Source organism: Peromyscus maniculatus, chromosome 16 (assembly GCF_049852395.1).
Source record: "Peromyscus maniculatus bairdii isolate BWxNUB_F1_BW_parent chromosome 16, HU_Pman_BW_mat_3.1, whole genome shotgun sequence".
NCBI lineage: Eukaryota > Metazoa > Chordata > Mammalia > Rodentia > Cricetidae > Peromyscus > Peromyscus maniculatus.
The window spans coordinates 6,732,725-6,747,985 of NC_134867.1; positions in this window are offsets into that span (position 1 = coordinate 6,732,725).

Consider the following 15,261-nt stretch of genomic DNA (forward strand, 5'->3'; position numbering starts at 1 on the left):
ACCATCTGAAAACAGTTAGGTCTGGAACTTAATGTTAACTACAACAATCTGTCAAACTGAAACTGATAGAAAATTAACAGTGCAATTCATGTGAACAAGAACTGGTGGATAATACCAGGGATGGAGCTGAAAACGGGGAGATGTACGCGAGGGAAGGGACTATGTCACTCCACTGCATAAACACTGGATGGTGTGTATCTGCTGCTATCATAGTAAATGTGATAATCCTCCAGCGTACTCAGGGCTGTCATGAACAAAACAATACACCAGTTTGGTGAAATTACAAATCCTGTAAGTGTTCTTGTGATTCTGGGTTGTCACAGTTCTTTTTTCAACTTAATGCAAACCTCAACACACCTGGGGAGAGAGAAACTCAAATGAGGAACTGGCTTCCTCACCTGGGTGTGTAAGCAAGTCCAAGGGGCGTTTTCATTGATTGCTAACTGATACAGAAGGGCCCATCCCACTGCGAGCAGTACCACCCCTGGGCAGGTGGATCTTTGCCCTATAAACAAGGGAGCTGAGCATGTCAGGGGAAGCAAGCCAGTGAGCTTCAGTTTCTGTCTTGAGTCTCTACCTCAGCTTCCCTCGAAGGTGTAACCTGTATAATGAAATAAACTCTTTCTCACTGTCAGCTCCATCATGAGGTAACAGGGGCTATTTTCTACATGATAGAAAAGAATCTCCAAGAGACAAAAATCATTTCTCTACTTACCACCAGTGTTGAGCCCACATATCTGCACATTTGTGTGTATATATGAATGGGCTCTAGCGCAGTTAAGTTATTTTTCACAATATATTACTTGATGCTCAGAAGAGAGGTTATATGTGGCTTTGTATTGGAGACACTCAGAAAAGAAAATGACTGGCTAAAATCCCTATTGAAAGAAGATGCAAATGTCTTGAACAAAACCCTCACGCATCAAATCCAAAGGAGTCTAAACATGGAATTACAATGTGACTGAGTTCCCTGAGAAGGAAGGGTATCAAAGTAATGATTGTAATGAACCACACAAATAAAATGGAAAATGAAAAGCACGTAAATGTTTCAATTGATACAGGAAAAGTATTGCATTAAATCCAATGCTGCTGCACCCTAAACTCTCAAAAATAAAAGATGTATCTTACCTTAAAAAACAATAGATATGCATAGTTGCTCAGGATTATTGTCCTACTTGATAATGAAAGTGGAAAGCCAGTCTTACATGACCAGTCACACAGCAAGGTTAATACCCTCACCAATTCTACTCCATCCAGCATCTGAAGTCCTCACCAGAGCAAATAAGCAGGAAAAAAATGTCCAAACCAATGAAATAGAAGTGAAGCAACATGTTTTCCTGAGAAATCTTATGTAGAGAAACCCAGAAATGCCATAGGATGCTTTTACAGTGAATTTTAAAGGTCAGCAAAATTGCAGTATACAAATCAGCATATAAATTCATTTTCCTTTATTACATTAACAACAAATTGTCAAAAAAGAAAATTAAGACAAAAAATCTATTTTTGATAACGGGAAATAATAAGGTAAACAGGACTTAACATTTTTAAAACATACAACCACTCCCTAAAATCAATACAATCCCTCTCAAAATCCTTTTGACTTTTTTTGCATAAAGGGAAAATCCTATATCTCATATGGACTCAGAAAGAATATTAAGGAGCCAAAATAATCTTGAGTAAGAATAAAACTACAGTATTGTAATGAACTGACTTCAAACACACTATAAAACTACTAATTAAAGTAGTGTGGTGGTACTGATATTAAAAACAAATTTGTAACTGATGAGAAGACTGGAAAAAGCCCACCCTAAAGTATCTTCTGACATAAGTTCTAAGAACACACAATGAGAAATGGTAATCTCTCTTTAAAAGTTTGCTGGAAAAACTGTTCATTTACATTCAAAAGAATGAGGTTAGACCTTTAGTTGACCTGGCAGAAAAAGTCTACAAAATTAATTAAACATTTAATTTGTAACTTCAAATTATAAGACTAATATAAGATAAACAGGGGAAAGCTTTGGAATATTGGACTTGGCTAATTATTTGGTGAATGACGTATCAGAATCACAAGCTTAAAGAGCAAAACCAGACAAGTGCAAATAAATCAATCAAAAACCTGCACAATAAAGGAAAAAGGAAACAAAGTCTCAAAACAATCATTACTGAAAGAAAATATTTGGAAATTGTATTCAAAATAAATTACTAGCAAGTTGAAAATAACGGTTTAGACAATGGATGTGTTGGTTAGGATTTTGTAAACTAGACACCAGATAAAGTTATTTGAGAAGATGGACTCTCAATTGAGAAAATGTCTCCATCAGACTGGTGTGTGGTCAAATCTGAAGGTCAATGATGATACATGTTGGAGGGCCAGCCCCCTGTGGGTGGTGTCGCCCTGGGTAGGTGAAAGCAGGCTAAGCCATTAAACAGCATTCCTGTATGGCTTCTTTTTCAGGTCCTGCTTCTAGGTTTCTGCTTGAGTTCCTGCTCTGACTTCCCTCCATGGACCACACACTGTAAGCTGAAATAAATACTTTCTTTCCCATGTTGCTTTTAGTCATGGTGCTTTATCACAGTAATAGGAACCAAACTAAAAGAATGGGCAAGGGAATTGAATAGATTTTTTCCTAACACATTTGTAAATGAACAATAGGACATTAGGACATTGATGCACAACAATATTCATCATCAGAAAAATGAAAAGCCACAAGGAGAAATCATTACAGCCTTAGATTAGCTGTAATCCAGGGTAAAATTAAACAAACATTTCAAACTCTAAAAAGAATAAATGGGGATATGGAGAAATTAGGACACTACACTATTTGTCACAACCACAATACAAATAATATGGGGGGTTTTGAAAATTTAAAAACAGAACACCATATGTTCTAACAACTCTATTCCTATGAACATATCAAGAAGATTGATATCATGATCCCCAAAAGATGTGGCTCTCTATACTGTATTTTTAATAATAACTAATATGTAGAACAACCTGTGGTCCACATGTACATAGAGATAAAGGCAATGAAGGCATATACAGATGTGACTATGATTTCCAACATAGATGCCAGTCATATACATGCACCAGAATGTACTACTAAGTCTTAAATATGAGAAAATCCATATGCAATAACGTGATTAAAACTAGAGATCATTCTGCTACATAAAAAGGCTTATCACAGAATATTGCTTTATGATTCCATACACATGTGGCATCCAAATTGTACACCTATGAAGAGCAGTGGAGTGATCAGTATTAGAACTTCATGGTTAAGAAAAGAAGATAAATATTAGACTGGTGTATAATATGTTATATAAAATTAGTAAATTGTAGTAATGCACTGGATAGCACAGAATAGTTAACAATTCTGTGCTGTGTAATTACAAACCTGTTTCTCTAGTGGATGTCATGTGTTCTTGTCATGGAATTTTTCAGGGGAACATGCTATTATTGAGTTGCCAGCCTCACTGGTGTTTTTGTTCTCTCACTTAAGAAGGTAATTATGAGTATATTCAATTTGCCCTTATCTACTTTGAGATAATTTATATCTGACCTGGTCCCATACTTTTTTATAACATTGTGCAGCTATATTTAATAAAGATTAAAATAAAAGGTTAAAAAATAGGCCCATTTTCTTTAATTAATTTTCAGGTGACTCTAAGAGAGAATTACACACTTGTTCATATTGTGTTTTCCAGATTGTTATCTCTTATATTTTGAAGCTAGAAAAACACTAATGTGGTGATTAGAATAAAATTAATGTTATGAAAATAATTCTAAAGTAAAATGAGCACATTGTGAGAAAACAGGATTTTGAATTAGCAAACCAATGTATGAACAAAACTGATGAAAGAAAAAATACTCAGATCTATGATAGAGAATAGATAGAAGATACAATAAACACTTTTAGTATATTTCATAGAGATAAAAATGTCCCTGGACCACAAAACTTGAAGACAATAATTAACAAGACTTAATGAATACAAGTGTGAATCATCATTACAATCAATAAATTGAATCATCATCAAAACCATATATACTTTATTTCCATGGCAGAGACAGTGTTGTCTTTCTGAAATATTGATGAACAATATTGATGCATTGATGTTGATATATTTAAAATTACAACCCATGTGAATGTGGAAAAGGAAGTTACCCATGTGTGAACATATAAAGTAAGGAAGTCAACCTAATGGAGCTGAGATTAAGATCCTGGAAAACACCTTTATATTGTGATACGAATTAACCCTAGAAAATTTTATGACAGGACAGAGCAAATGGCTAACAAATATTTTTCTTAGATGACTAAGCCAGTCAGAAATGTGTCATTTGTCCTGGCGTCACACTTGTAATGATACCAAGGGAGAGATGTAATTGTGGCATAGGGGAGCTTGACAGAATGAACACATCTGGAGCCTCTGGCCCAGGAGCTCCCACATGCTGTGTGGTCACATCTGTATTGGGAACAGGAGATCAAACTCACCCTGGGATTGCCCAGGCTAACGTCAGAGGTCACAGAAAATGCATCTTCAAACCCATCTTCAAAGGGTCCCCTTTACACATTTCACTATCATATTCATGCCTTATCTAAACTGATCCTCCATTTATTTGCTAAGTGATTTTCTATACTTGAGATAACCAAATTTCTCCTGAAATTTGCACTTTAAATCCTTTAAAGGGGTATTTGAAATTGAACTTCAGCCAATATACATAACACGTAAATGCAGAATCCAAATTAATTTTGTTTAATGAAAGCAAAGTCCAAGAGAAGCTAGGAACACTGTAAACCATGAATCTTAAAGCCATAAATATACATGCACCTTTTAAACAAACCTAGCAATGATACTAGATATAGTACATTCAGAATGAATCTGTGCCAGATAAACATTTTGCAAGAAATGTATCTTCTTTTATACTGCATTCTAAAGTTGTGAAAAATCACTGTGCTTAAAATAATAGCAAAAAAAGGCTATCTGGAAATAAAAACAAAGCATACAGTGGCTACACATGATAATGAAAATAAAAGAAAATATTATGGTTGCTGAAAACTTACATAAACATTTATAATGTGTACATTAGCCCTGCTCAAAAAACCAAAGAAATGAGAAAAAAATGACCAAATCTAAGTAAAAAATAGAAGCCTTTGAGATGCCACTCAGCAACAGGATAACCCCATTTTTAAGCCACAGCAAAATCAATCATATGTATTAAAATTAATGATGTACAAAATATTCTACTTAATTCTTGATAAATTCTAAAAATTGTGAGATGTTTTATGAAATCATGTAAATAGGAGGCCTTCCAGCTTGGACTTTGCAAAATTGCAAAAATATTTATTATAATATACCCAATATTCCTTAAAAGAAAGAATTCAGATGTATTATTCTACCAATACCCTCACAACCAATCAATGGATGCTATTTTATTGACTCAGTACTGATGTTTTTCTGTATTGAGAACTGAACCTAAAGCTAAGCAATATGCTTGGGAAGCACTCTGCTAGAGATGGGTTCTCAGCTCTTTGTTGATAGATCTTGAAATAAAATGAATTTTCCTGTTTCCAGTCTATCCTTGAAGGTATAGGTAGAAACAAGAATTTAATATAAAAATGTTTTCTTAAGGAAGATGAATTCCATGGAAAATTTTGGACTTTACCATAAAATTTTATTATATAAGAAATCATATCCTCTAATATTTTATGACACATTTTCCTTAAATTCACAGTGTGTATTTGTGTCTGTGTGTGTGGTGTGTGTGTGTGTTTGTGTGTGTGGTTCTGTGTGTGGTTCTGTGTGTTTGTGTGTGTGTGTGTGGTGTGTGTGTGTTTGTGTGTGTGGTTCTATGTGCTTGTGTGTGTGTGTGTGTTTGTGTGTGTGTGTTTGTGTGTGTGTGGTGTGTTTGTGTGTGGTGTGTGTGTGTTTGTGTGTGTGTGTTTGTGTGTGTGTGTTTGTGTGTGTGTGTGTGGTGTGTTGGTTCTCTCACTCTACATTTGTGTCTCATGATCCAGCACAGTGTCAGGAGTGTGGCAGGACCGTGTATACATTGATCCACCTGTCTCAATACAATCACAGTGATTAAAACCAAATTAGTTTTTTAGTCTTTAAAGTTACTCCCACTTGAGAATAGTAATGTTCTCTTAAAACACACAATTTTCTCAAGAAGGAAATAAAATAACAATAAGGATGTCTGAAAAAGTCATAAGGAATCATACTATTAATCATCTGCCCAAAATACCTATAAACATACACATACACTAAGAGTTTAAATCAAATTTTCCCTTCTGGGCTGAGTGTACTCCCTACAAGAGTCAAAGATAATCTAACAAAAACCCCAACGCTAAGCATGGGACCCTTTTACTAATCCCTAACTAACTACAGATTGATATGGGCCACAGTATTCCTGAATACTATAAGAATATTATAAGAACTCAGCTGGTTTTGGCAAAGCCGCTACCTGAAGGGATCAAGGAATTCCTTCAGAGGAAGCCAAATTCCAGGGAGCATTTGGTGTTATTTGGCTTCTTATATATCAGCTGTCTTCTGTTATGAAAATCATGTGTGCCTTCATAGCTTTCCCAATTATTTTTTTTCTTAAGAATTGCTAATGTGTAGACTGATCACTGTTTGAACATATGCATTCAAGGTATTTGGAGAACAACCTCAGGAAAGACTTCCTTCCCTCAGGCCCATCCATTTCTTCTCCTTCTAGCACTGGAATCAGATATCTCTCTTAGCCACATTTAAGGACTAACAGGAATAACAGCCCAAACCACCACATAATAAGTCTCTTGAATTAAGGTAAATTCCACACAGAGACACTGCCTAGGTCAGGTGGACCTTAAGCAATAGCTTTGCACAATTTAGCTCGGACCCTTGTTTTCTTACAGCCTTACTAACTTTATAGACCTCTAACTCCTTACCTAACCACTTTTAGGAATATTTAGATAACCTTCTGTACTGACAGCTATGCACAGCCAGAACCCCAGTTCAGGCCTCCCTGTAATTACTGTTATTGGCAGCATCTGGCCAGGTCCATCCCCAGACAGAGGAAAGTTCCTTATCAGAGATACCTCTGTAGTCTCTAAGAACAGACTTAAGTGTCCAGACCATCTGTTTGAGAAGGCCTGGTGGATGTGCTAATTAAGCTTAACTTTATCCTTTCCAACGTCTTATCTCCAGTTTTAGATCCACCCTTAACAATTAACTCAGAACTAAAGGGTTCCTACTTACAGACACATCTAGCTGTGATGGAAGTTGCCTAGCCAAGTTGCCTAGCAATGGAGCACATTTGCCAGAAATGGCAGGAGCAGAGATACCTTGGAGAGATAAGGGTCAAAGGGATAAAAGGGCAGTTTTATTTTCAGAGAAGGACTTAGAGTTATAAGGAGATGGAGAGGAAGAGAGGAGTAGGGAACTTGAGGACAGAGAACTGAGAGGGATAAGGAGGTTTTGACTAGAGAGAACATGTGGATGAGATGAAAAATGAGGAAGAGCCAGATGGGGAAGTACTACCTGGGTAAGAACAAGATGAGAAGGAACTAGATGAGGCAGAATCAGGATGAGAGAATTAAGATAGAACTTAGAGGGAACAGTAGATAAATACAGGGAGAAATCAGGCAAGAAAGGAGCTAGGCACAAGAACAGAACTGAAGCTGTGTAGATAGGATGTTATGCCAAGGAATAAAGTAGACAGGCAAAGAACATGCTGTACTTGGATTCATTTCCCAAAAATAGTTCTTGCCGTCCATAGTTTCTCTTCTGAGCCTCTGGGAAGTATATTATTAAGGCTGGTCCTTTTAATAATATACAAGAACAGATAAGTGTAATTCTTACCACACATCAAGAACCCTCTTTGTAAAAGAAGTAAACCCTTATAGAAAGCCAGGACCAATCAAGTGAAGAGCTGTAGAACCCAACCAACACATCTACAACACAGCTCTTTCACCTAAAGACCAAGGATCATTGCATACTAGGGAGATGAAAGATTCTAAGAGCCAGAGGAACAGGGATTCTGCTGTGCGATTGTGTCTTCAAGTAATCTCAAGAGCCACACCATGAAGGCATAACTGCCTAAACATGACCTGGACAAGGACAATAACAACAGACACGTCAAAGTGAGAAAGCGCGCAGTACTGAACCCTACACAAAGATCTACAGGCAAATAAGGGAGGCTGAGAGTGGGAGAAATAACTTGTCCACCACCCTGTACACAGAGACTAAAACTGTGTAGGGGAATGAAGGGCGCTAATTGGAGGAAGTACAGGAAAGAAGGGGGTGGCAGGAGATAGGCGGAGAGGACGTGGTTGGAGTATAATACAGTTCAATAAACAGACACCACTAAAATATTTTCAATAATATTTGGAAGCAAAAGAGAGTAAGAATCCTTGCCTTTACATCTTATCCTTGATGTTCTTTACTTCAGTGTTTTAGTTCCACAAACATTAATGTCAGCTCAATATTTAGTGAAATATCGCATATTGATAATTCTTTTTCCTAATTTAAGTAAAAGTGTTTAAGCTAAACTGACTTCCTCTGATGCAGCATATAACTGTTCTAAGTAAAACTTGGTAAGTGATGGCAGTATTCATGTTTATTTTCCATTCCCATCATTTCTTTGTATGTCCCCGGAGCACATCTGGATAGCTGTCCTTAGACCACGGAGTCCTGCCTGAGCATAGTGCCCTTTAACTCCCTGTTGACTTGGATAAAGTAAAGACATTCACATGTTTCTAAGACTATCTAGATTCTAAGACAAAACAGAATTTTTCACAGTGTTAAAAGTTTTCTGTAGTGTCTACTAAGGACTGGAGTGTCCAGCAGCTCCTGTGGGATCTCTCTTTCCAGCCAGAATTGTTTCAGAAGTGACAGGCAGGAGCACACTCTTACATGATAGAGATACAAATAATAGACATTTTGATTATCAGATTTTTAGTGTATCCATTATCACCTCCATCCTTTTGCAGTCTCAAACTTAGAACTAGATGTATAGGTATACTGCCCAGGAATCAAGGAAGCTGAATGCGGTGGGGGCGGTGTAATTGACTGCTCCACTCTTGTGTCAGGGATTTGGCCTCCATATTATTTTATTTACTCACACAAAAATGGGGAATAAAATCTCATGCCACATTTTACAGATTCCTCGGGAAATTATGTAAGAAAAGATTTTTTTGATGTAGGATCATGAACTGCAAGGTGGTGAAGAAATGATAAATTTATTGGTAGGTTAAAAAAAATTAGTGGATTACTACTTTCAGGCAATGTGGCAATTTTCTCAATACAAGCACAAACCTACATGCAAGTGAATCCTAATGTTATTCTACCCTGCTCCGATTTAATAAATTCAGCAGCCTTTGTTTTTATACAAACTAAATTCTCAGCAGAACTGAACTTTTAAAAATCCACACATAAAAATACACAAGCTTTTCAAATCTCACACAGAAATTAGATTTCATCTTCAGGTTTGAGATCTATTACTCAGTATTTATTGAGATGGACAAATGATTTAAAATTGAGATGAGAAAGAAAAGCAATCATTATCCATCCGTTTGACATGTCTGTGGAAGTTATTATGACATATTTCATTATACTTTTCATCATGCTACTTACTATGCTAATCCAAGCTCTGTGAAGTCTGAGATATCAAAAAGATTGCTTAAGCACATAGCATATACCAGAATAAATCCATTGAGATACTGCATTTTAAAACTCATAGTTATAATAAGAGGCAGATTTACACATGGAAACCCAGAAAGTAAAGGTAAATGGTTGCCCTGTAAGGAGAATAGAGAGAAGTGACCAGCATATCCCCTTCATACATATCCCTAGTTTAAAACATACTTGTTGATGTCATAGTTTGCTTTCTGCTACTGTTATAGACACTATGACCACAAGCAAGTTGGTGGAGAAAAGCATTTATTTGGTTTATTGTTTACAGCTGTCCATTACCAAGGGAAAGTCAAGGCAGGAGCTCAAAACAGGAACCTGGAAGAAGGAACTGGAGCAGAGACAATAGCTTACTCAGCTACCATTGTCACAAAGCCCAGGTCCATCCACCCAGGGTGGCACAATGCACCCTGGCTTAGGACCTCCTACATCAATTGCAATCTAGAAAATGCTCCACAGACATGCCACCACGCCAACCTGATGGAAGCAATTCCCAAATGGTGGTTCCCTCTCCCAAGGTCTGTCAAGTTGACAACTAAGATTGTCCATCACATCAGGTCAGTATGCATTCCCTGAACCAAAGCCCTTATTTGCAGGAAAAATAACCATAGTTTTCCTACACTGGAGACATTTTTGACCCCTGAGTATTGCAATGTTTATGCTTGATGTCAGAGTGTTGAAAGATAGAAGCTTTATTTCACAAATTAAATTGTTTCAAAGCACACATTACTAATTTATTTATCTGTGTGCAAATCTGTATGAGTTTTGACACATGAATGCCATCATGTGCATGTGGAAATAAGTTAAGAACTTGTGGGGTCATTATTCTTCCACCCTGTGAGTTCTGGGGAACAAACTCAGGTTCCCTGTCTTAGCAGCAGGCATTCATACCAGCTATACCATCTTTCCAGACCTACTTTTTTTCCCTTAAAAAATTCATTGAAAATACATTTAACTATATTTTGTAAAACATTTTAATTAAAAAAATTAAACAGTAATATTATTTCCAACTTGTACCATTGGAACATGACAGCAGTCTTCCTAGGTGAATGCAGATTATGAACAGTTCATGCTGACAGAGGTATTTCTTCTTCAAATGTTACACTTCATGGGAATAGATTTTTAAATAGGTGACTAATGTTTTTGACAAGCCTGAAATTTCTGGAAATGTTCTTTCATTCATTGGAACAAAATGATTAAGTATGAGCCTCTGGGTCATGATACTCATAAGTATTTAGCAGGAAAAAAGTTCTAAATGAAACTTGCTAACTTATTTTTAGTTGAGGTAAACATGCTTAGGTAGAATTAAGCAGGTCTGTCTTATGTTCTAAGAATGGGTGAAATATCTGGAACTTTATTTCTTACTTTCAAAAGACTTTAAGTCTTAATAAAAATAAGCCTCCCTCCCAGATGTTAACTTCAGAATACCACACACATGCTCACATCCTTCTTTTAGGTGAGAACATGATAATAAACAGGAAAGGGCACAGATGTTTTTTCAGGTTAGATCAGGCTCATCGTCTAAAATAAAACTATGCCTTTCATACTAAGTTCTCCTAAGCGGAGAGAGGGTGGCTAACAACTGCTAACTTTTTCATTGAAAGTTTACTGTGGACTCAGGTTTAAGATATATTTTGCATTGCAGGAACATGATAAGTAGTTAATCAGGCAATTTTTAAGGTACATGATTTTGTATCTTGCTACCACATCAAACAGAGTAACGTAAGCTTAGCTCTTCACAGCTAATCTTCTGCAAAATGTCAAAAAATACACACACTGTATATCTGGCCAACAGCTGTCTCTAAAGATAAAAAAGTTCTAAATTATATTTCAAAGACAATCCAACTATATTGCCATTTCTCTAAACTTAACTTAAATAGTACATTAAAACTGTCAAATTCTATATTCAAGGAAATAAAAACAGGGATTATCTGCCTAAATTTAGGAGTAGACACTGAGATCCGATCTTTGTAGTGGTGTATTCTAATTTGGTCATTAGCCACAGGTATCTCTGTACTTTCCATGATAATCATTTCATAGCAACATAACAATATTTGCAGAGGAAATCACCCGAAAGTATCAATTTTGAGGATTTTATTCCATGTTATCAAGCCCATGATAAATGATGTATTCCCTTTTTGTACATTGGGCTACCAACGATGTGCTGGACATCACACAGATGGCTTCTGTGTGTAGAAACAATATGGTTGTGTTCCTCAGTGGTGAAGCCTTTTTTCTTTTTGACTTAACAATATTTAAGCCCAAATACTTAGCTTCAAATAATTAGAACATGCTGCTATGACTCCACAATTACTACCAGCCTCATCAGGCTCCTCACCTGCTGTGGAAGTAACAGTGGAAAACTGTGAGGACCAGTCTTGCCTTGTCTTTCACTAAATATTTTGCAATATGACTGTGCTCCCCAACACATGGTTTCTCGTGGTTGCTGTGCCCCCCCCCCTTTTTTTGTCTGCATGGACCCTGTCTTGTGCAAGGCTCCAATGTGTATCCATTTTTTTTGCTGTGTACACACAAATGGCTTTTCTTCCTTAAAAATACCTGCTATATGTGTGTCACAGCAGTAACCACAGTAATTTACCCCCATCCTCCCCTTCTCTTTCTGTTCCAGTTGTGTATAACGTTTGTTTCTTTTTCTTTGCCTTAGTTCTACCCTTCTCTTTTCCACTAGGATTACCACTAAAGCACCTAAGTATCTTCATCTACGCAGAATGGTGTCTGAGAACTCTGCATGGTTCTTTGACTAGGAATTATAATTAATCTTTCCATTACAGATATTGAGGAACTAACACTCGGAAGCTTAATAAACTTGTGCTTAAGCCATATGTGGAGGTAGGACTTAAACCTACATCAGCCTAAAGAAATAGCAGAAATTCTTCCTACTATATTTTAAGAAACATCAATTCCTGTGTATCTTATGTTTTATTGTTTCAACTCAATTATCTTTTGCAATCTAATCATCATTCTTAAATTTACAATTGAGACCAGGCTGATGTTTGGGACTCACCATCATTTTGAAGCCGGGGAAAAATTAGTAGAAAAGCACATCTCCAATTTTCACCAAAATACCTTGACCCAAAACACCAATGGGCTAGAGACCCTTGTATTACACCTGCTTCATTATTTGAATTTGAAGACCTAAAACTTTCAAGCATTTTGTGTACTTTGCTCAGAATTCTGTCACACTTAAGCATCATATGAGAACAAGGCTTTGATCTTCCTACAAGCTACAGATACCCACTCAATGTAATATTATAAGAAAATTCTAATTTAATGCTTACAAAGTTCACAAAATTTTATTCACAATATACATTATAAATCTAATAGCTGAGCTTAAAGATAAATATAACAACAGAAAATTAATATAAAAACATGAGTCTGAAATCAACATTCTTGCCTTATTTTTAAGTTTTTCACTCATTTGAGCAGTAGAGTATCAAAAATCTCAAATATTAGTACTTTATCAAAATAACATTATTAATATTTTATTTTTCAACACATATTACATTTTCTTCAAAGACCAGCAGTATATACCCATATTATGCACTCATGTGAATAAATACAGAGAGCAGATGTAACTACTGTTATACAGTAATTTAGATGTTAAGAAATCCCATCCTGTATACAGTGCCTCAAAATGTCAAAGACAAAGCAGAAAAGACGTGATTGTGGCTTTCGGAGAAGACGTACTCTAAGCTGGCATGACAGACAGACATGCTCAGAAATCGTTGCAGACTTTCTAAAGTTCCTTCCTGCCCTCAGCTATGTGAAGCCAGTTCGTTCTTCACCTGACAGGTCCTGCACAATATTGATCTATAAAAACACAAGATGACTTGTGTGCCTTTTCAGCGTTAATATGGCCAAATGGGTATTATGGATACTTCCTAAAAACATAAACTTTATCTGCTGTGTCCATATAGATTATCCTATGCAATCTTTACATGCATTACCCAGTGCTTAATAAGTTATTGATTTTCAAAACTTATTATACCAAGTCAAAAAGGAATAAAGAAAACTAACATTTTTCATCAACCAACGGAACATTTTTTTAAATTAAAATCTTCACTGTTTGGTTAAGAATTTTCATGATTTTATCATTAAGATTATCACTATAAAGATGAATATTCACATCTTTGCATACAATTTATTCTTATAATAAGCTGTAGTGATGACATTGATGCCAGAAACATTTAAAAATACCGTAAATATCCCTTTCAATGCTTTCAAATGGTTGCATTCATGGTACAGTTAAGGATAGGGCTGTAGCTCAGAGGGTAGAGTGGTTGCCTAGTACTGCAGGGAAATCGGGTGTGCTTGCACAGCATCCCTCCCTGATGGATGCAGAAGGATCAGGTCTTCTAAGTTATCCTCCACTACAAAGTGAATTAAGGCCACCCTGTGTTATATGAATGAGACCATATACTAGAAACAAAAGTAAGAAGTATTTATATAATAAAATATTTTTTAAAGGTTAAGACAACAAAAGTCAAATAATTCAAAAACTAATTTGTAGTTGTTAGCTGGAGTCTCAGGTTTCATAACTAATTCACACAATGTGCAAAGTGAACCGGCACATAGGAACACAGTGGCACAGAGTGGGAAGTGGTGGCCTAAACCGCAGCACAGTGAGTTTTCTTTAAGGGCCTTCCTGCCTGAAAGAGAGGAGTCTGTTGTCTGAAACAACGTGGCACTGACTTGTTTTTCTCCATCTTGTCCACAAGGCACTTTAAAGACATCAGAGGCATACTTTATTTTAAGCATAGTCACATGCAGACACAACAGGCGTGCTACAAACATTTAGGTAGTATTTTACAGCTAAAATTGTTTTAAACTACGCAACATTTATTCAATCACATGGCGAAGGGCCAAAAAGAGCTGTGTCCAGGAGTAGCTAATGTTGACGCTCTCCAGATTCAGGAATTAGTCCCAGCTACTTTCCACTGCTTTGGGATTCACACACCTGCCAGGTAGAATCCAGAACTCTCAGCACAATGTTGCCAAAGTAGCAAGGAGAAGTAGTGGGTTCCCATGTCAGAATTCCCTGACTATTCAGTGGACTCAATCAGGTCAGATATTCAACTTTAAGTGAATCTGATTACTTTGGTACCATAACTGACCATTACAAACCAAAATCCAAAACGCAGTTTTGTCTCCATAACAAAAATGTAACTACGTCATCTAACTGTATGAGTTCTTCTTAGTTTAGGTAATAGATCAATAGATTTGGCACAAGGTCACATAGCTGGTTCAAGACTGAGTTCTTATTCAGAATTCCTTGTGTTATATGTGGAAAACATAAAAAACATTTTATATTATGGAATACATCATTCTGTTTTTTCACATTTTTCTTATTAAAATAATAGAGGGTTTTACATGTAAACATGTAATGAGTATTTCAAAACAAGAGCTCTTATTATTTTACCTGAATTTTACAAAGTAAAGCTGTGAAAAATTACATTATCAGGGCTGGAGAGATTGCTCAGCAATTAAGAACATACACTGCTTTTGCAGGAACTCAAGTTCAGTCCCCAGCAACTGCATCCGGACACTCACAGTTCTCTGTAATTCTGGCTCCGA